General features: G+C 37.6%; 1 protein-coding gene and 1 long non-coding RNA gene across 4 annotated transcripts in view; both read left to right on the top strand.

Annotated features, from left to right (window-relative positions):
* Window positions 1–25,722, top strand: part of EPC1 (enhancer of polycomb 1) — a 96,150-nt gene that overhangs the window by 33,096 nt on the left and 37,332 nt on the right. The gene's annotated exons all lie outside the window — the stretch shown is intronic.
* LOC145721687 (uncharacterized) lies at window positions 2,978–18,302 on the top strand. Its single transcript, XR_014145528.1, has 2 exons — window positions 2,978–12,867; window positions 13,089–18,302. It is a non-coding gene; the product is annotated as an uncharacterized LOC145721687 (long non-coding RNA).

Genomic DNA, 25,722 nt, shown 5'->3' with positions numbered 1-25,722 from the left:
GGGGTATAATCAGTTCTTCAAAAGATAAAACTCTTCCTCAATTATTTGTTGTTACGGAAGTTATCTTTGAAAAGTTTGGTTCTGCTTCAGTTATGCATGGTGGCATAGTTGGCTGAATTTTGCAACATATTATTAAAACACATCATTTTGTTTGAATTTATTTCAGTATAGCAAGTTCTGGCTGAAGAAATAGGACATGGCCTTAAAGTGAATCCAGGGGCAAAGATAACGTGAGGTTTAAAGCATCCCATGGATGGGCAGACGGCCTCTCTGCTGTCCTGCCTGCTGCTTCCTTGCAGTGTATTCAGTAAACTTCTAGCTCCTTTGAAAATAAGTAAAGTGTCCTGTGGATGATTTAATACAGTTTCAAATCTTTTTATATATTGGGATGAATTATTTTCATAATTGTGGAATCACAAGTAGCAGTTGTATATTCTGTGAGAAAATGTAGTTTGGCTTTTATGGCCTTTGACAAATCACTTAACCTTACTGAGTGAACTTCACTCTCTTCTGTGTCTGCAGTCTTCTGACTTACGAGGTAGCTCCAAGGAATGAATAAGGTAGGGTAGGTAAAAATGCTGTATAGACAAAAATGCTGTATAGACGACTTTTGTTGTAACCAAATACTAATTGAATGTTTAGAATGGCCTTTTTCTTGATTCTGAAAAACTGCTACATTTACACAATCCCTTGTATTTGGGGATTATCTGATATGAACGTGTTAGATGTGTTCTTTTTCTTTTAGAGTTGTATATAGTTGCAAAAAGGGTGTCTTTAAGTTTAGGTAATAATTGGGAAAATCAACCTTAGACTCAAGGCTTCATCCAGGTTCCAACAGTTGAGTGTGTGCATACATGGACACACTCACCCAGGTTTTCTTAACTGCAAAATGAAGCAAGGCTATGAAAATTTCCTATTGTAATGAGTATATTACCAATAAATTTAAGTCTGTTTCCAGATGAGCTTTATGTGGTTATAGAATAGTCATTCAATCTTGATTTAGTTAATGATTTCATTTGCATATTATATAAGCATAATTTACACAGAAATAAAGGTAGTCTGGGTGCATGGATAATTGGTTTCATTTTAGTCTAGGAAGGCTCACAAGTTCTAAAGGATTTAAAGAATATAAGTGGGTGCTGTAGTCACAATGCTTTTATTGTTATGAGAATTTGAAATTGGAGCTAGAATCTTGTAGTGATGGTTGCAATTATGTGTTTTACCTGTAATGTAATGGAGGGTGAAGGGAAACAAAGTATAAATATGGCTGTTTGGAAGTCTAAAGCAAGAATTTGATCATTATTCTAATAAGTGGAGATATTTGAGGTAAGGTATGTCTGTTGTACAAAGACAGAAAATGGAGATAAATTCATTTTCATTCACTTTTGTAGCAAATATTTGTTGTGCATTTGCTTTGAGGCAAGGACTATCTAGAGGCCCTGTGGATACATGGATCTTATGTTCTGGAATATGGTAGGCTCTATTGGGGCAGGAATTTTTGTCTAACTTCATTTAACTGATGTTTTCAGCACTCAAAATAATGCCTGGCATGTAGTAAGTGTTTGATTTGTTTAATTGAATGAATTCTAATGGGAAAACACAAAAAAAAGAAGGCAAATGAATGTAAAATATAACTCTTACGTGGCAGTGAAACAAGATAATTTCAGGTGGAAGGAGGAAGATCGAGTTTTCTTTGCATAGATGGTCAAGGAACATTGGATCTGAAACTTGAATGGGGGGAATGAGCCAACCCTGTGAAGAAGATCTGGATGAAGAACATTCCAGGCAGAGAGACCCATAGATGCAGAGAGCCTAAGGTAGGAATTAGAAGGCCAATATGATGAGGGCAAAGTGAAAAAAGGGTAGGGTAGTATGAGACTGAGGACCAGGGATAATCAGGAGTCCAAATCTGGTTAGGTATTATAGCCTACTACAAGAAGTTTGTATTGTTTTGAAATGAAGTAGGCCATTAGAGAATTTCAGGGAGAGGACTGACATGATATGAATTGTGTCTTTTCAAGATTATTCTTGCCACCATGTGGGAGAATGAGCCATATTGGCAGGAATGAGGGTTGACGGTAACTTTGACTAAGGTGGTGGTAGTGGAGATGAAGAGAAATGGATGGATTTGAGGTATATTTTGAAGGTAGAACCAGCAGAACTTGCTGGTGAATCTGTACTAGGGATGGAGAAAAAGAATCAAGGATTAACTCCTGATTTTTACCTGGTGCACCTGGATAGATAGATGATTGGGCCACTTACTGAGATAGGGAAAATTGGAGGAGGGAGGATATTGAAAGAATGGACGTGTTTGGTTTGAAGTGCCTCTTGTCCATATTTAACTGGATATGTAAGAACATAGTGCAGTAGAACAGTCTGCACTACAACTGTAAAGTTTAGAAGTCATGGGTTGGTACTGTAAACTTGGACGTCTTTGGGAGATAGATGGTTTTTAAAGCTGTGCCTTCGGGCCCAGCTAGAGGAGTAGCTAATAGAGAAGTAGGAAGAAAACGAGGATCAAAGGGTCTCAAAAAAGAAGGACATTGGTTAACTATGTCCACTGAGAAGATGAGTAAGGGGAGGGTGATTGTTTGATTAGATGTGTGCCATTGGCCTATTTTGGTGGAGTAATGGGAAGGAAAGCCCAGTGAGAATAGAAGAAATAATGAAAGATAAATAAAGGAGTCATAGCAAGTATAGACGACTCTTTGCAATAGTTCTGCTATGAAAAGAAGCAGAAAAAATAAGACAGTGGCTGGAGTGGGCTAGGGGATCAACAAATGATTTTTTTTTTTTTAAAGATTTTATTTATTTGACAGAGAGAGACACAGTGAGAGAAGGAACACAAGCAGAGGGAGTGGGTAAGGGAGAAGCAGGCTTCCCGCCGAGCAGGGAGCCCGATGCGGGGCTCGATCCCAGGACCCCGGGATCATGACCTGAGCCGAAAGCAGACGCTTAACGACTGAGCCACCCAGGTGCCCCCAAATGATTTCTTTTAAAAATGAGTCACAAGAGGGTGCCTGGGTGGCTCAGTCTGTTTAGTGTTCAACTCATGATTTTGGCTCAGGTCATGATCTTGGGATTGTGAAATCGAACCCCACGTCGCGCTCCAGGCTCCAGAGTCTACTTGAGATTCTCTCTCTCCTCCCTCAGCCCCTCCGTGTGTGCTCATGCATTCTCCCTCTCTTTCTCTCTAAAATAAATTAATTTTAAAAAATGAGTCACAAATTTCCAGCAGACACAAAGGGAGGATAGGACAGAAACAAGGGAAGCAGAGCTAGCCTTCGGGTTCCCCGTCTCTATCTAGAGAGTTTCCAGGCTGAAAGCATAGGTAGGGGAGATCCCAAATAGAACCTGACAGCCTCCTTGAGTTGAAGAGAGAAAATTCAGAGTTTGGAGAAGCTGAAATGACTTCAGGGCAGGCTATCAGACATGCACAGAACATGTCTCCTTGAGTGTAGCTAAAAACTGATCAGAGCCTATCTGTGAGGAAACTAAAGAGGCTGAAGGAAAAACAGTTGGAAAGAACTAGGAGGGACAGTTCTGGGAGCTCACATAGGGCTAGGAAAATGTTATGTCTTCACCAGCCAGAGCAGAAAGACATCCTAATACACAGGGTGTCAGATAAAAGTTCTCAAAAGAGTTACTTCCTTAGTAGTAGGCCCCAGTTAGCTTTAAAGACTGTTCTGGATACAGCCTAACAAAGATTAAACACTCTTCTCAAAAGCATCAAACTAATTTCAAGCAACTTCACTGTGTACCAGAAAAAGCCCAAAAATGTTCAAAGGAATACTAAAAGGTCCTACAACATAAAACTTAGTTTTTGGCATCCAATAAAAAGTTACCAGGCGGGGCGCCTGGGTGGCTCAGTCATTAAGCGTCTGCCCTCAGCTCAGGTCCTGATCCCGGGGTCCTGGGACGAGTCCCACATCAGGCTCCTTGCTCAGCAGGAAGCCTGCTACTCCCTCTCCCACTCCCCCTGCTTGTATTCCTGCTCTCACTGTTTCTCTCTCTCTGTCAAATAAATAAATAAAATCTTTACCCAAAAAAAAAAAAGTTACCAGGCATGCAAAGAAGCTGGAAAATACAACCAACAAGTAAGGAAAAAAAGTAATCAACAGAAAAAGACAGAAATAACCCAGGTAATAGAATTAGTAGACAAAAATGTTAAAATAGTTTAGACTTAGTGTAATAGTTGGAATGATGTTGTCAAAAAAGATAAAATAATCCTATCCCCTCTTCTACTCGGCACTTTTTTAAAACTATTTCCTTCAAACTGTCTTTCCTGGATTAATTTCACAGTGGGGATTGGTCATTAATTAGAGCAGAAATACTTCTTCCTCTTTAAAAGTAAGAAGAAGGCAGGTATGTGAGGGGAAAATGCAGTTATGTTGTTAGAATTGGCAGTGGGAGAATGAGGTAATTCATCCTATGATTCTATTTTCTCTGTGAAGTATGAGGTGAGATCATCACCTCAGAGTGAGGGGGGTACCTTAAGAGAGATGAAGGTATGTGTGGGAAAGCTAACTTATTAGACAAATGTGGTATGATTGAAGGACTAGCTGCGGGCTCAATATTTGTGATCATTTAAAGTGAGACCAGTCAGCTCACTTGAGCAGTTGAATGCAAGCCTTAAACTTGAGTTCAGGCACCAAGTAGGTATACAATAGGGGTTTTTTTAGGGTGAAGATTTGCCCAGCATGTACAAAGAAGAAGAGAGGGAGGAGAGGTAGATTCTCATGATAGACCATGGAATCTAAACTGGGTGGGCAGGGAAAGAAGACATCAGGGAGCTGATAAATAGTGGAGAGTGGTAGGAGTCATTGAAATAAAAGGCTCTGTGGGAGGGAAGTACTAGAATAGGTGAAACTAAGTCAGGAGAGGGTGGTGGTTAAAAAGTGAGATGCTTGATTTTTAGATGTCAGAGGTGGCACAATTACCAGTGAAGGCAAGAGCTAGAGTATAATCACAAGAGTGGTGGCCGAGGTGGAATAGAGGAAAAGATCAATGTGGGTGAGGTCATGATGGCAGAAGTGTATTAGTCAAGAAGACTGGGAGCTCTGGGACTTGACCAAGAGAGTCGGTATGTCAGCTTTGGGAAGAGTGATGGTATGAATTTCTGAGGGGTTATGATTTTTGAAAGGACAGCAAAGAAGAAATGGTATGGGATTGGCAGTGTGAAGCAAGGAAGATGAATAGTTAACCCACCTATAAGGATGTGAGACATGGGAAAATAAATGGCTTCTGCTTTTAAGGGCTACAGGGAGTACGATTTCTGGAAGACACTGCCAGGCTTCAGTTAGGGAAGGAAGTTGGGGGAACAGTGAAAGAAGTTGAGACTTGTATGAAGAGTTTACTGGTAAATCTCTAGAGAACAGAGCAGAAGAGTTTGGGAAGGCAGAGAAGGGCGGAAGATTGGGTCACATTAGGTGATATTGAAGTCAGAGCCAGGGAGTTGGATTCTGTTTGTAAAGAGAGGTTTATCCAGCTAACCTCAGATGCACAAACAGTTCAAGATACTTTCCTAGTTAATAATCTGAATCTGAACTCCTATGGAGCCATTCCTGCAGCTAGATATGGTGTGATAGCCTGAAGGAAGGGCATCCCCACTAGGTAGAAACTGGCTGCTTGATGAACTCCAAGGAGTCATCTATCACTCCTTCTGGAGTTACATACAGGCATACTTCAGAGAGATTGCAGGTTCAGTTCCAGACCATTGCATAAATATGGCAATAAGGCGAGTCCAATGAATTTTTTGGTTTCCCAGTGCATTTAAAAGTTACGTTTACACTATACTGGAGTCTATTAAGTGTGCAATAACATTATGTCCAAAAAGTACATACCTTAATTAAAAATACTTCATTGCTGGGGAACTTGTGTGGCTCACTTGGTTACACATCCAACTCTTAATCTCAGCCTCAGGTCTTGATCTCAGGGCCATGAGTTTAAGCCCCCCCAAAATACTTTATTGCTGAAAAATGTTAACCATCATTCGAGTTTTCAATGAGTCGTAATCACTGATCACAGATCACCATAACAAATATAACAATGAAAAATTTGAAATACTGTGAGAATTACCAAAATGTGACACAAAGACACGAAATAAGCAAATGCAGTTGGAAAAATGAGGCCTATACACTTGATCTATTCAGGGTTGCCACGAACCTTCAATCTGTAAAAACTGTGAAGCTCAATGAAAGGAGGTATGTCTGTAAATATCTTTACAATGAAGGCTTTTGGTACAGTATGCTTATTTTAGGATCCAGTAAGTGGACCTTGGGGTTGTTATTGAGCATCTAAGAACTTTCCTTTCTCTACAGTGGTTCTCCACAGGGACTGTAGTATTCTCTCATCCCCAGGACATTCTGGAAAATTGTGGGGATGCTTTTGATTATCACAATTTTGGAGAGATGCTTTTGGGGTCAAGAACAGTGTGAGTTCACTTTGCAAAGGGTAGTCCTGCAACACAAAGAATTGCCCTTATAACTTTCGCTATCCCCAGAACATCCTAACAGGTTAAATTTCCATTTGTAAATTATCTGAGCCTAAGACCTAATTCCATTTTACATGTAGTGTTTTTTTGTACAGTTTTTACATATACTAACATTTCTAGTTGCTATTAGTATATAAAGTAATATATATAAAGTAGGGAAATGTTATACTGTATTTCATTTAGAACTTTGTAGGGGTTGTTACCATTTTGGAAATAACTTCATCAACATCATTTGTGGGATTTGAGTCAACAGACCTAAAGCATAAAGTCTATTCTTTTTTAAGTGTTACATTCACAGTGATTCTTTGTAGACATGTAGCATCTGTGATGGCTTCGTTTTGTCTTCCTAGGTACATAACCCAAGCATTTACATGTTGCAGTACATATTTTATTATAAATTACTTTCCTTTTATTTCTCCTTTGTTTTGCAGTTACCTTCTTGGATTGAATATTTAAAAATGCGTAAAGTAGAATAGTGAAAGAATTTGAAAAGAAGGAGCATTGGGTCTGATTGATAGGGTTGAAAATATCTACTCAACTGGGCTCAAAACATGAGCTATGGAATTAGGTTTTAGTTAAAGTTCTGGTTGTGCAATTAACCCCAAGTGTGGTCTAATTGAGATCCTATGTAAAGTATAGCATGGTGGCTTACATATAATAAGTGCTCAGATCTTTTTAACTTACTATTTTAGTTTCACTTTTAGTCCTTTAAGGATAGAAATGTGTTTTTTAGGTTGTTTTTTAAAATTTCAAGAAATTTCCATTATAACAAATGATTTTTGTTATGGAGTGTTGATAGTGAGTGAGTACCGATTTTGATACACCTATAGTTGTGTTTATGATAGAATGTGAAATACTAAGCAAGGTATCAAAGAACATGGCCTTTAGCAGACAAGTATGTCAACTAAATGGATTGTCTTCTCAACTTAAACACATGATTGGTTTCCTAGTGGATGCTAAAATGTATAAAATGTGTTTTGAAGAATTCATCAGGTGAAAAAAAAAGTTTTCTGCACTTTTTAACAGGTTCTGTACGCTTCAGTGATTTTTAATTTTTAAGGCTGTCCTTCACACAAATCTACACATTTGAATCTTAGAATTCCTGTTAAAAGGTTAGGATGCCCTCTTATTCTGAAAGATTTATAATTGCTTCTTTTTTTTTTTTTTAAGATTTTATTTATTTGACTGAGAGAGGGAACACAAGCAGGGGGAGTGGGAGAGGGAGAAGCAGGCTTCCCGCTGAGCAGGGAGCTGGATGCGGGGCTCGATCCCAGGACCCTGGGATCATGACCTGAACTGAAGGCAGACGTTTAACGACTGAGCCACCTGGGCGCCCCTATAATTGCTTCTTAATTGGTCTCCCTGCTCTGGTTTTCAAATTTATAACCCCCTTTCAAAGTTGTCAGGGTGATCTTTGTAAAATTTGAATTTCGTTGTTGCTTTGATATCTAAAATCCATACATTGTTCCTTTTTCTGATAGAATAAAATGCAAAAACTCCTTAATGGGGTTTCCTGGGCCCTGATGATCTTGACCTCTACTTCCAGTCTTTTCCTTTTCCCCTGCTTAAATTCTGTATTAATTATTGCTGCATAATAAATCACCCCTAAACTTAGCAGCTTAAAACAACAAACACTTGGGGCACCTAGGTGGCTCAGTCGTTAAGTGTCTGCCTTCGGCTCTGGTCATGATCCCAGGGTCCTGGGATCGAGCCCCGCATCGGGCTCCCTGCTCAGCGGGAAGCCTGCTTCTCCCTCTCCCTCTCCCACTCCCCCTGCTTGTGTTTCCTCTCTCTCTCTCTCTCTCTCTCTCTCTCTGTCAAATAAATAAATAAATAAAATCTTTAAACAACAACAACAAACACACACTATCTCACACAGTTTCTGAGGGCTAGGCATCTGGGAGCAGCTTCTCTGAACCATCCTGGCCTAGAGTCATAAGGTCCCAGTAAAGCTCTTGGGTAGGACTGCAGTCTTCTAAAGGCTTGACTGAGTCTAGAGAATTTCACTTCCAAGCTCCGTCACATAGTTGTTAGCGAGCCTCAATTCATCACTGACTGGAGGCCTCTGTTCATGAACTTCTCCATTACTGTCTCATTGTCATCACAGTATAGCAGCAGGCTTACCCCAAAGGCAGGACCCAAAAAAGAGCACAAATGAGAGAGCATGAGAGACGGAAACAGTGGTCTTTTATGATTTAAATTTGGAAGTTATGTATGGTCACCTCTGTCATACGCTATTTATTGGTCATACAAAACAAGTCTGGTAAATGTAGGAGCGACCACACGAGGCTGTGAATGCTGGAGGATGGGGATCATTGGAGGCTGGCTACCAGAGTAGCCACATGCAGAATACTCTCTCTTTCAAAGCCCCCACAAGTCTCATCCCATTATAGTATCCAGCTCATATCCCAGAATCTCATACAAATTGGTTTCAGATATATTGATGCTGCTCAGATGTAGTTCCTTAGGTACAGCTTCTCAAATTTCTCTCAACCTGTAAAGCTAAAGAGAAATATCTGCCCCCTCCCTCACATACCCAATATACTATACTGGGTAAGCCTTAGGATAATCCTATAAAGCATTCCCCATTCAAAGCAGGAGGCAGAAGGTAGGGGATGGTAGACACAAGAGGGTTCCCGGTCCAAAGCATTTTTGAAATCCAGTCACACAAATTATGGTAGTTTCTCGGTTGGATGTCAGTTCCTGAGGATAATTTCACGTAAGACTCTCAGCTTTGCCCTTTGGGCATTTGGCTCTGCCCTCTTCTCATCCTTTGTTTTTCATGAAAGGTAGAATGTGTTTGTTTCTGAGTTTTCTTAGCTGGCTTCCTGCCAACAGTTTGGGACTCTGAAGACCTTGTTTCATTTTGTATTGTCTCTTGTCACTTGTTCAAGCTGGCTGTGTTTCAGAATATGTAATTCTTTTAAAAACTTTGTGGGTCTTCTATGTATTTTATTGAGGTCTATTTCATTAGTTGAACACCACAGCCATACATGTCTAAGAGAAGACTTTTACTACCCGGAGCTGCTGCTGAGAGACTACACCCTTAAGCCGCCTAAAAAAGCATTATTGTTTGAGAGAATCTGAGTTCTCTTTACCAGGCCTTTTATCTGGAACAGTCTTTGATCTGTCTGAGGTTTTAACAAAAGATTTTATAGTCACTCCCTCCATTTAGTTTTAGACCATGTTTTCCTGTTAGTGCCCTGGATTTGATCTTGGCTCAGAGTCCATTTCTAAATTTCAGTGTTTGCATCCTGGAGAAACTGCACATTTTCAAAACCATCAAGTCCTGGCTCTTCTTTAACAGTTCTTCATTTAGTTTATTTTTTGTCATTTTTTTCCTGTATAAAGCAGAAAAACAAGTTAGCACTTTCAGCTCTCAGTTTAAAATCTCCTTAGCTAAATCACCCAGTTTATTAGGTAAATTTTCTACTTTTTACATAACTAAAGATAATAGTGTTAATAAATTTTCTGCCCCTTCCTCTAACATCTGCCTCACTTTTCTGCCCTCATCTGCAGCCTTAAGAAACACCGTGCAGCTTTTATTAACAGTTTCTTCACTAATACTGTCTTCAGAGGCCATGGTCTAGTTCCAAAGCCATTCCAACGTTTTAGGTTTTTGTTATACAGTGAGGACTGAGTACCAACATAGGTGTATCTGTGGCTGCATAACTACTTATCCAAACCCTAGCAGCTTAAAACAAATAATCTGACCTACCTTTTCTCAGGATCAGGAATCTAGGAGTAGCTTTTTTAGGTGATTGTGGCTTGGTATCTGGAGAAAGCTGTTCAGGGTTGCAGTCATCTCAACTGGAAGGTCTGCTTCCAGGCTCACTTATGTTGGCTGGAGTCTTCTGTCCCTCATCACATGGGCCTCTCCATTTACTACCTGTTTGTCCTCAGTCTTGACATCTGGCTTCCCCAGAGCAAATGATGCAATATTTCTATGAGTGTGCTCATGTCAGGAGAGTGCCTAAAACAAGCTGCGGTCTTGTATAACCTAATCTTGGAAGTGATCCACCATCATCTCTGCTGTAGGCTACCAGAAACACTGTGCTCAACAAACTGAACTACTTATTGTACTTAATATTCTCTTAGTTGCTCAGTTCTACCTTTGCTTACGCTGTCCCTCTTTTCTTTCCATGGGTTCACTCAACAAACTCTTTATTTGCTGTCAACTTTGATGAAGCCTTTCTTGACATACCTTCCCAAGCCCTGTCATATAAAACCTGAACTTGTAGAAAATAAATTCACTTCTTTGATTATTTCTTACACTGAAAGCCCTTTGAAAGCAGAAACATAGTTGTATCTTAAACACTTAATATTTTTCTGGCATAAATGTTTCTTAATGTTTAAGTGTTCTGAGAAAATCTAGGTATTTCACAATTTTTTTGTGTTCTAAAATGGTAATCAGATTCCTATTTTAACTGTCTTTGAGCTTTTAGAGTGAGGCTAATGAAGTAGGGTTTAAGCTATAATTTTTGTGTATTTTTGTAAGATTAGGAAGGACATGAGACATTCTAATAATTATACCAAAAGTTTAAGCCAGAGCAAATGTCATGACCTTTCCAAAAATATGTTTTGTGAAACACTGTGCTAAAAGTAATTTACTTTATATTGTGTTGATTTATCAACTATTTGTAAACTTACAAAGTATAATGATAAATATTATGGGCTCTATAGTCATGTCTTTTCCTTCAAGGGGCTTATAATTCATATGGTAAATAAACTATGAGGCAGTCTTTTTAACTCCTTGTTGTAAAGATCAGAAATATCTATTTTTACTTTGGGTAGTTTATCACTCAAAATCTAATAAAACTGTGGAAACCAACTTCTAACATTAAGTTCCTGAAAAGTTATTTTCCCCCCATTTGAAGTAAATATAAGTAAAATCATGTAAGATCAAAATCAGTCATTTTACTCTAATTTAGTGTTTACGTTGAAATGCCTTTTCTCTGATCTGAAAGTGTTTTGTAAACCAAGGTTTTGGTTGCAAATACCACTTTATTACCTTCTTTAAAGTTTCCTTTTTCTCTACTGTAGTGACATCTGTATGAGAGAATTCTGTATGAATTTTTGCCCTTGGTGAATTTTTCCTTTGCAATGCAATTCCAATAAAATAAGAGCAGTCTTTTTTTTTTTTTGGTATATTGGTAAATATCATAGAATCAACTCCATAAAAATATGTTCTTTTGTCTTGAGTTTTTCTGTGCACTATCTAAAAACATCTATTGAATTGTATTTTTTTTTTTTGTTACAACTTTTGTGTTGTGATTTTGTAGAATACAGTTTAGAAATTCCTCCTAACTTCTGCAGTGATGAAACATTTTCTTGGTTTTTTTTGAAGATGGGACAGAGTAAAGAAATGTTTGGTAGGATGAACATTCTACCCTGGTCTTTATATTTTTAGGATTGGGTTTTTTCATATAAAATTTCTCAGTTGAACCTCGGTTCTTTTTCATATCTAGAAGTATTAGGAAGGATTCCTAATGCTTTGTATCACTAGGAAGAAACCAATTAAATAACTATAATGTCCCTTTATTTCTGCCCAGCTACCTTAAGTCCTTCCTGGAATAACTCTTAAGTTTGAATATAAAGCATCTGTAATTTCTAAGATTTAGATCTAGAAAATTTTCACTAAATAGCCTGCCTTATCATTTGGGAAATAATGGAATATAATCTAATGTTTACTATATGAAGTGGCATGAAACGAGATGGCCACTCATTCCTAGTATATGTGCATCTTCTAAACATATTGCTGGGGCCTGTTAGAGAGGCATCCTTATGATATAAATATGTTATGCTACCCATAACATCTTGGTGTTATGCTGTCTTTTCACTCAGTTTAATGCATTCAGATTCACTATGAATTACAGTGGAGAAGTTAGAGAATCGGGATGAAAGTTCAGATAGGCTAGCAAGAGCGTAAAATACCCTGAATAAAATTCTTAAGTTGTTCGTATGTTATCGTCTCCATTGCTACTTCCCTAATTCAAAGTACTGTCATCTCTTGCTAGATTCGAGTACCTTCCTAACAAGTCTTTCCAAGACTGCAATTACTGCCTTCCCCAGTATTAACAAAACTAATGGTCCTTTGCAAACTGAAATCTCGTTGTGTCACTTCCTGCTGAAAACCTATAAAGAGCTCCCATTGCTCTTAGAGTGGCTTATATATTAGGCCTTATGTAGTCTGGCCCCTACCTCCTTTTAGTTCCTCCAAAGTCTTCCAGGTCCCACCATCCACAGGATAATTTCTCATTTTTTGCCATGTACTGATGAATTATTTCTCTACGGGTTGGTTTAGTAATCTCCCACAGATCCCTCAGATCACAGCTCCAGGTCACTTCCTCAGTTATCTACCCATTAAGATATAGGTCTGTTTTGTTTTGTTTTTTTGTTTTTTTAAAGATTTTATTTATTTGAGAGAGAGAGAATGAGAGAGAGCACATGAGAGAGGGGAGGGTCAGAGGGAGAAGCAGGCTCCTCACCGAGCAGGGAGCCCGATGTGGGACTCGATCCCGGGACTCCAGGATCATGACCTGAGCCGAAGGCAGTCGCTTAACCAACTGAGCCACCCAGGCGCCCTAAGATATAGGTCTGTTACATGCTCCCATAACCTATCTTTTTTAGCAATTACTGTTATAAACTTCCATTTCATTTATGTGATTATTTGATTAATCTTTACCATATGACTCTTAGCTCCAAGTACTTTTAGCATTGGAGCTTAATGCCTTCAATATTTGTTGAATGAAAGGCTGGATTGGCCTATTGTTAATTTATTTATGTGTTTCTAATTCAATCTATCCCAGAGTTGGTGTTTAGAGATTAACAGCATAAATCCCATTGTAATTTAGAATTACATGAGGGTAATGATGTTTCCATCAAATTTTTCTACCATATGGTTACTGTGTGATTAGACAAGTCATGTAACTACATAGACCTCATTTTTATCATTTGTAGAAGGAACTGGAACTAGTTGATCTATAAGCTTGCTCTGACTCAGATATTCAGTGATGTTAATGGTTTCCCCTTCATCATCAGAACAAAGGTTTTACTGATTTATTTGAGAGAGAGCACGAGTGCACAAGTGGGGGGAGGGGCAGAGGGAGAGGGACAAGCAGACTCCCCACTGAGCGCAGAACCCATAATGGGACTTAATCCCAGGACCCTGAGATCATGACCTGAGCCCAGGTCAGACGCTTAACCAACTGAGCCACCCAGGTGCCCCCAAAGATTGATTTCTGACTTCATTGTCCATTGGGTTGATTTGGAGGTTCTGTTCTACATGACCCCACTCCAGGATTAAGCTGACAGAACAGCCTCTATCCTGAACTTTGCTGGACACTGTAATAGAGGAAAGAACTCTGAAAGATCTCTTACCTTGTATCAGTGATTCAAATACTCTGGCCAGTAATTACATGTGACCTAGGTTTACAGCTCATTGGCCAGAATGAGCCACATGGTTGCACCTAACTAACTATGAAGGGACTAGGAGGTACAATCCTACCATATGACCAGAAAGCAAAGAAAAAAATATATTTGGCAAACAACACTAATGACAGATCTGCCCTTCTGGTCAACCAAAGATTGGAATCACTGTCTTTACTGCAAAATACCCTCATCTCCTCCCCAGTGAACCCATCCCCAAAGTCCCAGGTAAACAGCATCAAGCTTGAAGTATTAGGATTTCCAGGTGATACACATAATTCTCATTGGTTTGGATGTGTTTCTCTTGATCTGGAGATCTGTAAATGAAAATACTGTCTGTACCACCACCTGCTACCCCTCTACCCCTGTATACGTCGGAATAACAGGGCCATGATAACCACAATAAACACTCCCATTTGGATATTGGAAGGTTGAGGGAAATACAGCACTCCCTAATCCGTAGTAACCAAAAATCCCACCAGGCTGACTTTATAAGGGTCCCCTTCCCCTGGATATGGGGAATATTTTTGTCTGGGTACTAAATTTTCTCTCCCGGAGGGTCTCCCCAGTCCATTGTTTTGTGGTTCTTGACATTCTTTCATTCTCCATCATTTTCCTTAGCCTCATCTGAAGTAGGTATTGGAAAATATGCCTTTTGGGGAGCTAATGCAAGTGTATTTTTAAATCAGATTTTAATCTGGGCTTTTGATTTTTGATTGTCAGCAGCACAACTTTGTAGGCTTCTAATGTGTTTCCATTTAGCTCCGTATGCCGGTAGCCTATATTCATAGTTCTTTATCAGATGTCAGTCTCCTAATTGCTAGTAGCATAAACCTATTAACTTTTGCTGGAAAGCTACACTCTTAGTGTCTTCTCTCTCTCTCCTGTGAGCATTTTGTTCAACTGAAAGCACTAATGCAGTTTTAATTGTGTCTCTGCTTTTGAGACTCGAATCAATTCAAATGTTTTATTGTAAGTATCATGGCCTTACTCTGATTTCAACCTTACCCTCAAGGTTGATTACTCTTCCTTTGTTAGCCAAAGGCCTTGATTTTTACACTTATGGCTGGGGTTGAGAAGAATTCTTCAAAGGCAACAAGTCCCTAAATTTTTGGACTCTTCCTTTTCATTCCTGCTTACCAACTAAACAGTTTTAAAAATGTGTTTCTTATAATACCAAACACAGAGCAACCAACACACCATTTTAATGCTCAGTTTTTTTTAACCTCTTCTAGAGCTACAGGTTTATTAAGTACATTATTTGCTTTTCAAGGTATCATAACTGACTTTTACCAAGTATTTTGTACTGCCTAATATGGATTACCGGCCTTCCATACTCAGAAGTTTCCTTGCTACTTGGCCCCCAAACTACTGGCATATATTTTCGCATTTGTGTTATAACAGTATCCCACTTCTGGAACCAGTTTATGTCATTCAGGATCAACTAGGTTATGATGTGATAACAAACAAGTTTAAAAGTTTATTTCTTGTTTTATGTAACATTTTTTCATGGATCAGCTGGGGAACCAGGCAGATGTAGCAGTCAACAACTCAAGAATGGTGGCAGGTGGAAGGAGATTTCAGATTTTCACCAGCAATTAAATACTCTGGCCTAGAAATAATAAGTTGCTTTGATTCACAACTCATTGACCAGGATTAGTCACCTAGCCCCACCAGCCACAGGAGAGCCAGAAAACGCAATATTATTGTGTGTCTGGAAGGCAGCCAGGAATAATTTGATGAACAGAACTAAAGGCTATCTATCACACTTTCAGTATTTGTGTATTGGGGGAAGAAGATGAAGAAAGGGGGATATTTGAGGACATTTGTGAAGACAGATAAAAAGTACACCTTCGGGGCGCCTGGGGGGCTCAGTCGGTTAAGGCGGTTACGCTGCTGACTCGATTTCAGCTCAGGTCATGATCCCAGGGTTCTGGGGTCAAGCGCCAGGTCAGGCTCCAGGCTCAGCAGGGAGCCTGTTTAGAGATTCTCTCTCTCTCCCTTTGCCCCTCCCCCTGCTTGCTCGCTCTCTGTAAAATAAATAAATCTCTTTTTTTTTTCTTTCTGTAAAGTATACCTTCAATAAGCTATGTTTTATCTCTTCTGAACTTAAGATTTTTAACCTGTCCTTCTTCACTCCATTTAAATAGTAACTTTTGCATTCTGACCATGGTTTGGTCAGATTATAATACAAATATCTCACTTACCTAAGATGTTTATTTTGGTCATCATCATCAGATTGAAAAAAACATAATTTCTAACTAAGTCAGGTCTAATACAAGCCCTCTGCTACCATTTATTACTGGAAAATTGATTTGCCTTTATGGGGTTAAAAAAAGATGACAGTGTCTGCCACAGTTTACTTCTTTAAAATGAGATCATGGAAGTGTATTGCTTACTCTTGTTTAGGTGTAGTGGAATCAGCCTTTCATTCTGACCAAATTTAATGCAGCTCCTAAGACGATACAAAACTTTTAGCATGATTTACTTAATACTTTCGTAGGAAACTTGTCTTAAATATTATCTGGAAGCTTTATTTAGTTATTTCATCTTTCTGCTATGAAATAAGAGAATTTGTGTAATGTTTCTATGAACCTAAAGACCTTTGCAAGAAAGAATAGAATTTTCCTTCTCTTATGGCTATAAATACCAACTAAATAGAGATAATAATTTAAATGTGTTAGGATTAAATCTAAAATTGCTATAGGCATGTTATTTGAGTTTTGCAACCTTTTGCCCTTCCTCCCCAGATAAAAATTCTGCATTTTTCTCTCATTTCCATAGGAAAGGGGAAACCAGATTTATTTGAGGTAGCATTAAATTAGTTTAAAAATGTTCCAGTGAGTTATCTCATATCCATTGTGGGGTAAAGTGTATGGTAAAAATAATCTTTGAAATGAATTAACTGCCATTAATTTCACTTGATCAGGAAAGCTGGGAGGACAGGGCTTCCTTATGACTGCAGTGCATGTTTCTTTTTTCCTTTTGTACTTTAAAGTGTATAGAGGACCTCATTCTTCTGCAAAAGCTGAAAAAGTGAGTGTGGTCACTATAGTATGGTGCCTGAATTTGTCATTTAAAGTTCTACAGTGAGTGAGATTTTACTGTCTTCAGAGGTTAGGATTGTTTTAACAGTGACAGTCTGCCAATAAAAATTAATTGGAGATTTAAAATGTCCCCATTTGGGGCACGGAGGTGGCTCAGTTGGTTAAGGATCAGACTCTTGATCTCAGCTCAGGTCTCAATCTCAGGGTTGTGAGTTCAAAGCCTGGCATTGGGCTCCATGCTGGGCTTGGAGCCTACTAAAATAAAATAAAATAAAGTATCTGCATTTATAGGATTAGTAGGAGAAAGTATATCATTTAAGAAAACAAGGTAAATTTGGACTTAATAACTTATCCAAATATAGCTACAGTAAAGCAATTTCTATTAGTAATATAGACCAAAATTGAAATTGCTGTTACAATAATAATACACCACCACTTTATAGACATAATCTCACTCCTCAATGCAACCTTTATAAATTAGGTAGCATTTTCTGCCCTTTACTAATAAGGAAAAAAGGTTAAGTTGGTATCATTATTTATATTATGAAAAACTAATAAAAGTGTGCTAGGTGTATGCTAAGAGCTTACCTGCATTTCTTATTTCATTTACCTTTATAATAGCAGTTACCTCATTTTACTAATAAGAAAATTTAGGTTTAGAGAAGTTAAGTCACAATAAGTGGCAGAATTGGGATTCCAGTCCAGGTTTCTGACATCAGAGTGTGTGCTTTTAGGTAGTATACCTTGTATATCTCTTCCTATTTAATAGAGTATTCTAATAAAAATAAAAATCAGAAATTTTATTCCCATACAATATGTTTTATAACTTACAAGGAGATAATTTGTGGCACAAAATAGCATTAAATTAATTAGAATAATTTGAGATTATAAAATAATTATTTTCATCTAACAATGTGTTAGTTTAAATAAAGGGGGAGTGAGTTTGAGTAAGTGAAGGATACAGACATGTAATTAAATAAGAAAGTTTTGAGACTATCAGAGCTCCTTTTATTTTTTAGCCACTGCAGAAGACCACACCTTCAGAAATTACACTGGGAGTTTTGTGGTTTTGGTGAAACCAAGGGACTTGGTGTTAGCTAAGGAAGAAAATTTTGTGTGATTAGTTTTAGTGTATTATGAACTATGATTTCTTCCTATATTAGCCACGTTCTAATGTTTTCCACAGTTACCTTAAACATGCACAAATCTTAGCATTCGTACAAACCCTGAAAGTTTATATTTTTGATGGGTAAAACAAAATATTAATAAGACAAGTGTAACAGCTAAGTCTCAATTGCTACATTGACTGGCAGGAAAATACAGTAGATAAATCTGTTATTTTTGATGAAAGAACAGGGAATGATCAAATTTAGTCTAACTTGAGACTGTTTCAATCTGTTATTATGTAGATCCTTATCTCTCTAGGGTGGTAAATCATTTAGTATTCTCTTGACTTATTTTATGGTAGATTATATAATTGTACCTAAATAAAGTACTTTAAAGCCAAAATGAATTCCTTCTTAATTTGCTTTTAATTCAAAGCTGATTCTCTTCTTAGAGGGAAACTCCTATTACTATTTATTTCTGTAAAAAGAAGATTATTTTGTTTCTACATTTGGTAAATGTGGTGCCAAAGGTGTAAGCGAAGTCTTGGAAGTCCAGAGGAAGAAGTACAAATTTTAATGTATTTCTACTGTCTAATTCAGCAAGATAAAACAATACTTAATAAAGTGAAACATACTTTACTCTTTACTGTAGACCTCTATATATGTAGGGATGATAGACGATTAAAAGTAGTTAGTTACACAGGAAACATAGGTACGTGGTCTTGGTTCTCCTAGGAGTTAATCTTCCGCAGCTCCAATCTTCATATACACAGTGCCTGGGTATTACCAGAGTTAAGTTTTTGAGCAATGACTTAGTAAAGCACTCCAAAGAGAATCCTGTAAAAGAAGTTAGGAAATCGCTGTTACTTCCTCAACTTACCTGGTTGTAACTTTCCCCTGATCCTTGTAGCCATGATGCTCTTGTTCATCTCTTCAGCTGTTTTAAGTCCTTTCTGCTTCTCTCTTAGTATTAAGTCCTCCCCTGAGTACCATCCAGAGCTCAGCCATACATGGGGAAGGCAAAAGAAGACAAGAAGGAGGAATTAAGCCACAGTAGAAAGACCATAGGGTTCTGGAGTCCGACCTCAATCCAAATCCTACTTCTACCACTTCGGGCAAGTGACTTAATCTTACTGAGCTTCACTTTCCCTGTAAAATAGGTATAATAATACATCTTATGAGTGGAAATGACGTATCTAATATAGGGTCTGAACATAATACAATTTTACATAATAAACTTAACTTCCCTCTTCTCTCTGTCATTTTCACCATGTAAATAGTAGAGCATGCTTTCATGTCTGTCAGTGACCCACCTTACCACAACCCAACTGCTGAATCTTCAAAAATAAGCAGCGTAAATAACTATATCAATATCAGGATTCTCCAAACTTTGCATAAGAGTCAGATAGTAAATATTTTAGGCTTTGCAGCCCTTACAGTCTGTCACAACTACTCAGCTCTGCTATTGTAGGGCATAAGCAGCATGGACAATATGTAAATGAATGAGTGTGGCTATGTTCTACGAAAACTGTTTACAAAAGCAGATGGGGAGCTGGATTTGCCCCCCACCAGGCTATAGTTTGCCAACCACTAATCTGCATTACTGTCCATAAAAGGGAGTTCTATTGTCAGATTTTGTAGTCTAAAAACAGCCCCCCGTTTTAAAAATAAACTTACTGAAAAACACCTTAGTATGAGTTGAACAGTGGAGTCATAAGGTTATGTTTCCCAAAATTGATAGACTCTATTATTGTAGAAGAGAATGGTTTTTATATGCCATGGTTTTACATTATAACTTTAATGCTTATCGTAGTTTTTCGTCCTGAAAATTAAAGGCTGGGTCCCACCAAACATTGAGATGAATCACACTAACAGTGGTCAATCAATAATTAGGGCATGTTGACTTCTGTATTACTGATTTGGAAAATCTGGTGCATTTTAGTATGTGTAAAATCTGTGAGGATTATTCTGTAAAGAAACTGTTAGACATTGCTTATCCCTGTCTGTGCATTTCCCAAAATCACAGAAACCTTCACATAACACTTGATATCTCTACAACTATTCAGAAGACCGTATTGAGATAATATCTAGTTTAGGTAAGGAAATTAAGAGCCAGAAAACTTTCACTGACTTACAGAGATCAGAGATTGTGCAGTTACTTGGCAGTACTTGTGGAAGAAGTACTTCCATCTCTCCCTCTTGCTTTCAGGGAGTCTTTTTTTTTTTTTTTTCTTTTTACTCTTTAACAAAAAAAGAAACCACTTGGAAATAATTTCAAGCTTACAAAAAGTTTGCAAGAAAAAGAATAGTACACCCACACATATCTGTTGTTAACATTTTGCCCAATTTGCTTTATTGTTTTCTTCACACTTGTTATACACAAACACATGTACACACACACACACACATATTTTTCCAAACCATTTAAGAGTAAGTTGCCTACATCATGGCCCTTTATTCCTAAATATTTCAGTGGATGTTTAATCTTTTATGACGCAGTTTTTGAAGATTGCGGTCCCTTTGATATTTTTCTTTAATAGAGGACCCCGTTTTGAGTTTGATGTTTTCTCAATTAGATTCAGGTTTTGCACTCCCAGGTAGAATTTTATATAAAGGATGTTGTAGCCTCATTGTATCACATCCTGAGGCACATAATTTTTCTGCCCCTGATTGGTAATGTTAGTTTTGATAACCCAGTCAAAGTGTGGGCTGATTTCTCCCCTGTATAGTTACTAGTTTTCCCTTGTAACTAATAAGCAATATATGGGGATTCTACATCCTTTTGAGAATTAATATAGTGCAGTCGTTTAGAGTTCATACTAGGAGTGCCTGGTTGAAGCAAGCATCTGCCTTCGGCTCAGGTCATGATCTCTGGGTCCTGGTGTCCAGTCTGTTTGTCCCTCTCCCTCTGCCCCTCCCCGCACTCATGCCCTCTCTCTTTCTCTCTCAAATAAAATCTTTTTTTTTTTTTTTTTTTAAAGATTTTATTTATTTGAGAGAGAGAATGAGAGACAGCACAAGAGGGAAGAGGGTCAGAGGGAGAAGCAGACCCCCCGCTGAGCAGGGAGCCCGATGCGGGACTTGATCCCGGGACTCCAGGATCATGACCTGAGCCGAAGGCAGTCGCTTAACCAACTGAGCCACCCAGGCGCCCTCTCTCAAATAAAATCTTAAAAAGAGTTCATTCTAGAGTCACAGCTGGGTTTGAATCCAGCTAATTATATGAACTTTTATAGACATTTAAAAAATCACCTGTACTGTATTCTATTCTACCACTGTGATAGTGTTATGTAATAGTTGTAAGAGAGTTTTTGAAAGGGGTAGATATCCTAGTAGAATTATAAACAGTAGAGAGAGATTTAGATGGACTTAAAGAAAGGGAACATCACATGTAGGTATTACTAGAAAGGTCTATTAGATGTTCCCTATGGCTAGAGTGTGAAATTCAGAGTAGAAAGTGGTAAGGTGTTGGACCAAAAGAATTAGCTAGAGCTAGATCATGAAGGACCTTGTTTGCCATGCCAAGAAGTTTGAATTTCATCATGAAGGCAGTAGAGAGCCAAGGATTAAATGTGAGAGTGATGGGATCCAACTTTCAGAGAGACCCTGGCAGCTACAGCTATAGAAGGTAATTGGAGAATAGTGTGATAACAGAAGTAAGGAGGCTAGTTGCTGCCTGAACTGAAGACAGTGGGATTAAAAAAATAAAAAATAAATAAATAAATAAATAAATAAAAAGCACTGAATGATTTCTAGACCTAAAATGAATGAAAAATCTATAGGATCTGATGGCCTTGTTTGGAAATGGGGAAGTTGGAAGCAAGAGAGAGATGGAAAAGTCAAGGCTTCTGGCTTGGGTGACTGGATATATGATGGTGCTGTTAATTCACTGCAATAGGTAATACTGGAGGAAGAATAGATTTGGAGAGTCAGCACATGGGGATGTTCATGTTATGTGAAGTCTATCTGTAGAACATGTAGTAAGAGGTTTTTATACATAAGCCTGGAGTTTAGCAGAAATCTGGGCTAGAAATTAGGATTTTGAATCATGTCATCAGCATACAAATGGCAATTAAAGCTATGAAAGTGGATGAAATTGCAAGAGTGAGTATGTGCAAGGGCTAAGGACTAAGTCTTGGCATAGCTTTTGTTTGTATTAGATTATATAAACATGTTTAGTTTTAGACACGCTTAAATTAGATTATTCAAGCTGTTGATTTAGGGTATTAACCCCCCAAAATGAGAAACACCATTTGTATTTTATTTGACTGCATAAGTTAAAAGGCATTAAATAATGGCAGATGACCAGCTCTCCGGGATATGTTGGAGGTTTAGAAATCATCAGCAGAAAGATTATAACCAAAAAAAAAGAGCTTCTCGGGCATTTTTAAATTTAATTTTTAGGGAAACATTCCACTTAGATTGTCACCTGTGAGAACAGAAAGAAACTAATTTTAGTCCCTTCCCCTTCACATGCCAGTTATAACACTGGGCATGTAGGCTCTTGGTAAATGCAGGACAAGACTTGGGTTGCTCCAAATAAAGGACATGAGAAGACAAGCATCAAAATTGAACTTAATTTTGACTAGGGCTGCCTTTGACCACCATGCTACTTAGTAACTTTATGTCCTGAATATTTTGTAAGAAAAGTACTAAATTGACAAATATTTCACACCACAGAGAAGTAACAAGACTGGACTTTTTTACCTGAACCTTAGCAATCTTTTACTGTTTTATACTCTAGAAATAAAAGTAATTTCAAGATCCTGAGCTTTAAGTGGGAGGAGGGGTAGAGGGTAATAGTCCTAGGATCTTTTACCATTTATTCCTTGTAGAAAATAAGTATTGAATCGTTCTTTTCCTTCCCAAATAGTCCATATCTTCGACTATTTTAACTATTCACCTTGAGTATTTTAAATACAAAAGCAAAATGTGTTCAAGTCTTAATTTTTTCTTTGCTTTTATGAAATTTAATCTGAGTTTTTTATGAATTCTGTTCCAGGCCAGTATTTGTGGACCTTAAATAACTGGCCCAATTCACTGGCTCGTTTATTCAGTAAATATTTATTGGATATTTGTGTGTGTTAGGCACAGTTCTAGACCTGAGGTAAAGCTAAGCAAAAAACAAATTCCTACCTTCATGGATCTTATCTTTTAAGTAGAGGAGACGACAATAAATAAAACAGTAAGTAAATTCAGTAGTCTATAAGGAGGTAAGTGCTATAGAGGAAAACAAAGCAGGGGGCGGATGAAGTGTTCTGGGCTTAAGAGAGGGGAGTGATTCCATATTTTTTGCAACATTTTGTTATGAAAATTTTCAAACATACAGTGAAGTTTCAAGAATTTGCAGTGACCGCCTATATACCCACTAGCTAGGTTCTCCCATTAACATTTTACTGCACTTGCTTTATCACACATCCATCATCTCGCCATTTTTTTTTTTTTGGTGCATATCAAAGGAAACTGCAGATAGTGCATGTTTTCCTAAATATTTTAGCATAGATGTCATTAATTATGGTTCAGTATTTACTTTTTTTTTCTTTTGAGGTAAAATTTACATGCACAGAAATTCACAAATAATTAGTTTATATTAGCTGAATTTTGACAGTTCATATACTTTCATAACCCAACCCTCATCTAGATACGGAGCATTATTACCATCATCACTGAAAATCTCTTCGTTCCCCTTTCCAATCAATCGTTGCCACCACTCCCCAGAAACAAGTACTGTTTTGATTTTTTTCACCATAGATTATTTTTGCCTGTTTTAAAACTTCACATAAATGGACGCAAAGAATGTGGACTCTCTTGTGTAAATCTGTTTTTACTCACCTCAGTGTTTTTGGGACTTACTCATATTGTTGCATGTATTAGTAGTTCCTTTTTGTTGTAGAATAATACTCCATTGTATTAACTCTGCCCTAGTTTGTTCATCTGTCCTGTTGATGGACATCTGGGTTGTTTCCACTTTGGGACTGTTAGGAATAAAATCATATGAATGGTCTTATTCACGTCTTGTTGTGGGTTTGGGTAAATACCTGCGAGTGGGATTGCTGGGCCCTATGGACTGTGTATGTTTGGTTTTATGAGATCTGCGTACCTTTTTATCATTAACAGTGTATAAGAGTTTTGGTTATTCCACATCCTCACCACCATTTGATGTTGTGAGCCTTGAGTTTAGCCATTCTGGGGGGTGTACAGTAGGAGAGCTGGCAAGGAATGATCTGTTAGCAAAGATGACTTTTGAACAAATACTTGAAGAAGGTGAGGGAGCAAGCTATTTAAGTTTGAGAACAAAGCAAGGAATCTAGTACGCAAGAGCAGAGTGAGTGAAGAGAATCGTACATGATGCCAGAAAGGTAACAAGGAGAGGGGAATGCAAATCATGCTGGACCTCATAAGCAGTTTTAAGAACTTTGGCTTTTATTCTGAATGAGGTAAGAAATAATTGGAATATTTTAAATGGAATAATGGCATGATTTGACTTGAATATTAACAGATTGGCTATTCTGTAAAAGAATGGCCAAAAATGGATGTAGGGAAACCAGTCAAAGTTATAATAATGAGCCAATCAAGAATTCGGCTGTTTGGATGTAGAAAAACTACGGAGTCCTTGCTGGAGCCATGTTCCTGAATAGGCATTGATGTTTTAGTTCTTAGAAACGTCATTAGAAAATAGGAGAGAAAGTAATTCAGCTCAGTGCTTTTCAGGTAGCAATGGAGTCTAGCTCTACATGCATAAATAATCAGGGGGTTAAATTTCTTAAGTGGCCTTTTACAAATTAGTAATCACTTATTTCCCCACAAGGAATTTTATACATTGTTGCGTATAATAACCTGTTTTTAATTCCATAACCCAAAAGGTCTAAATGTGGTCTTAATTATTATGTTTAAGTGTTAAGGTCATTATTTGCTTAAATAAAACCTTAATGAATAAGTGAATATAATTTAGTCTTTGTTTAGGAATTTGTACAATATAACTTTGAATAGCTGCCTTTTGGTTTGCTAATATGTATTAGATATTATAAAGTAAATAGAAATATTCTTTTTATTTTTTATGCATTTTATTTAGACTGATACCATTTTTCTTTAATGATATTTTATAAAGTACTGGAAAATATTGTACTAGATGCGGAGCAGGTTATCAGGATAATTGTATTTAGTCCTCATCCTTAAAAAAATCAGAGTCCCCAAATAATACAAGAGAATACATCTTTAAAAGGAAAAAATACAAAGGTTAATTAAACATAGTGTCTACATTTTGGAGATCAGTATATAAACAAATAATTATAATTTCTAAGTAGAGACTGTAGTACTGTAGAAGCACAAATTGGGGAGCATTTCTGCTAAGGGGAGAGAGAGGAAAGGTAATTTTAAACCAGACTTTGAAGAACAAGTGGGAATTTTCCATGGTGGAGTGGGGGTATGGTGAATGGTAATGTCAGCAGATGTATCCATCCATGTGAGCAGAGGCACAGAGCAGATGTTTAAGACACATTTGCAGTAATGTCTCTTCAGATAGGTTTTATCTACACATAGCTAATGTCATTCTCACTTAATGATTAAAAATGGTGTTTTCTGATTTCTCAAATGCAAGTGACATGCCTTGTTCAGAGACAGTTAATCCTTTCACATTAACTACCAATGC

The sequence above is a fragment of the Leptonychotes weddellii genome, chromosome 5 (assembly GCF_054177405.1).
Source record: "Leptonychotes weddellii isolate Sample4059 chromosome 5, ASM5417740v2, whole genome shotgun sequence".
NCBI classification, from domain to species: Eukaryota; Metazoa; Chordata; class Mammalia; order Carnivora; family Phocidae; genus Leptonychotes; species Leptonychotes weddellii.
The sequence above is the reverse complement of the archived record's forward strand: the minus strand, read 5'-3'. Positions and strand labels throughout refer to the sequence as shown.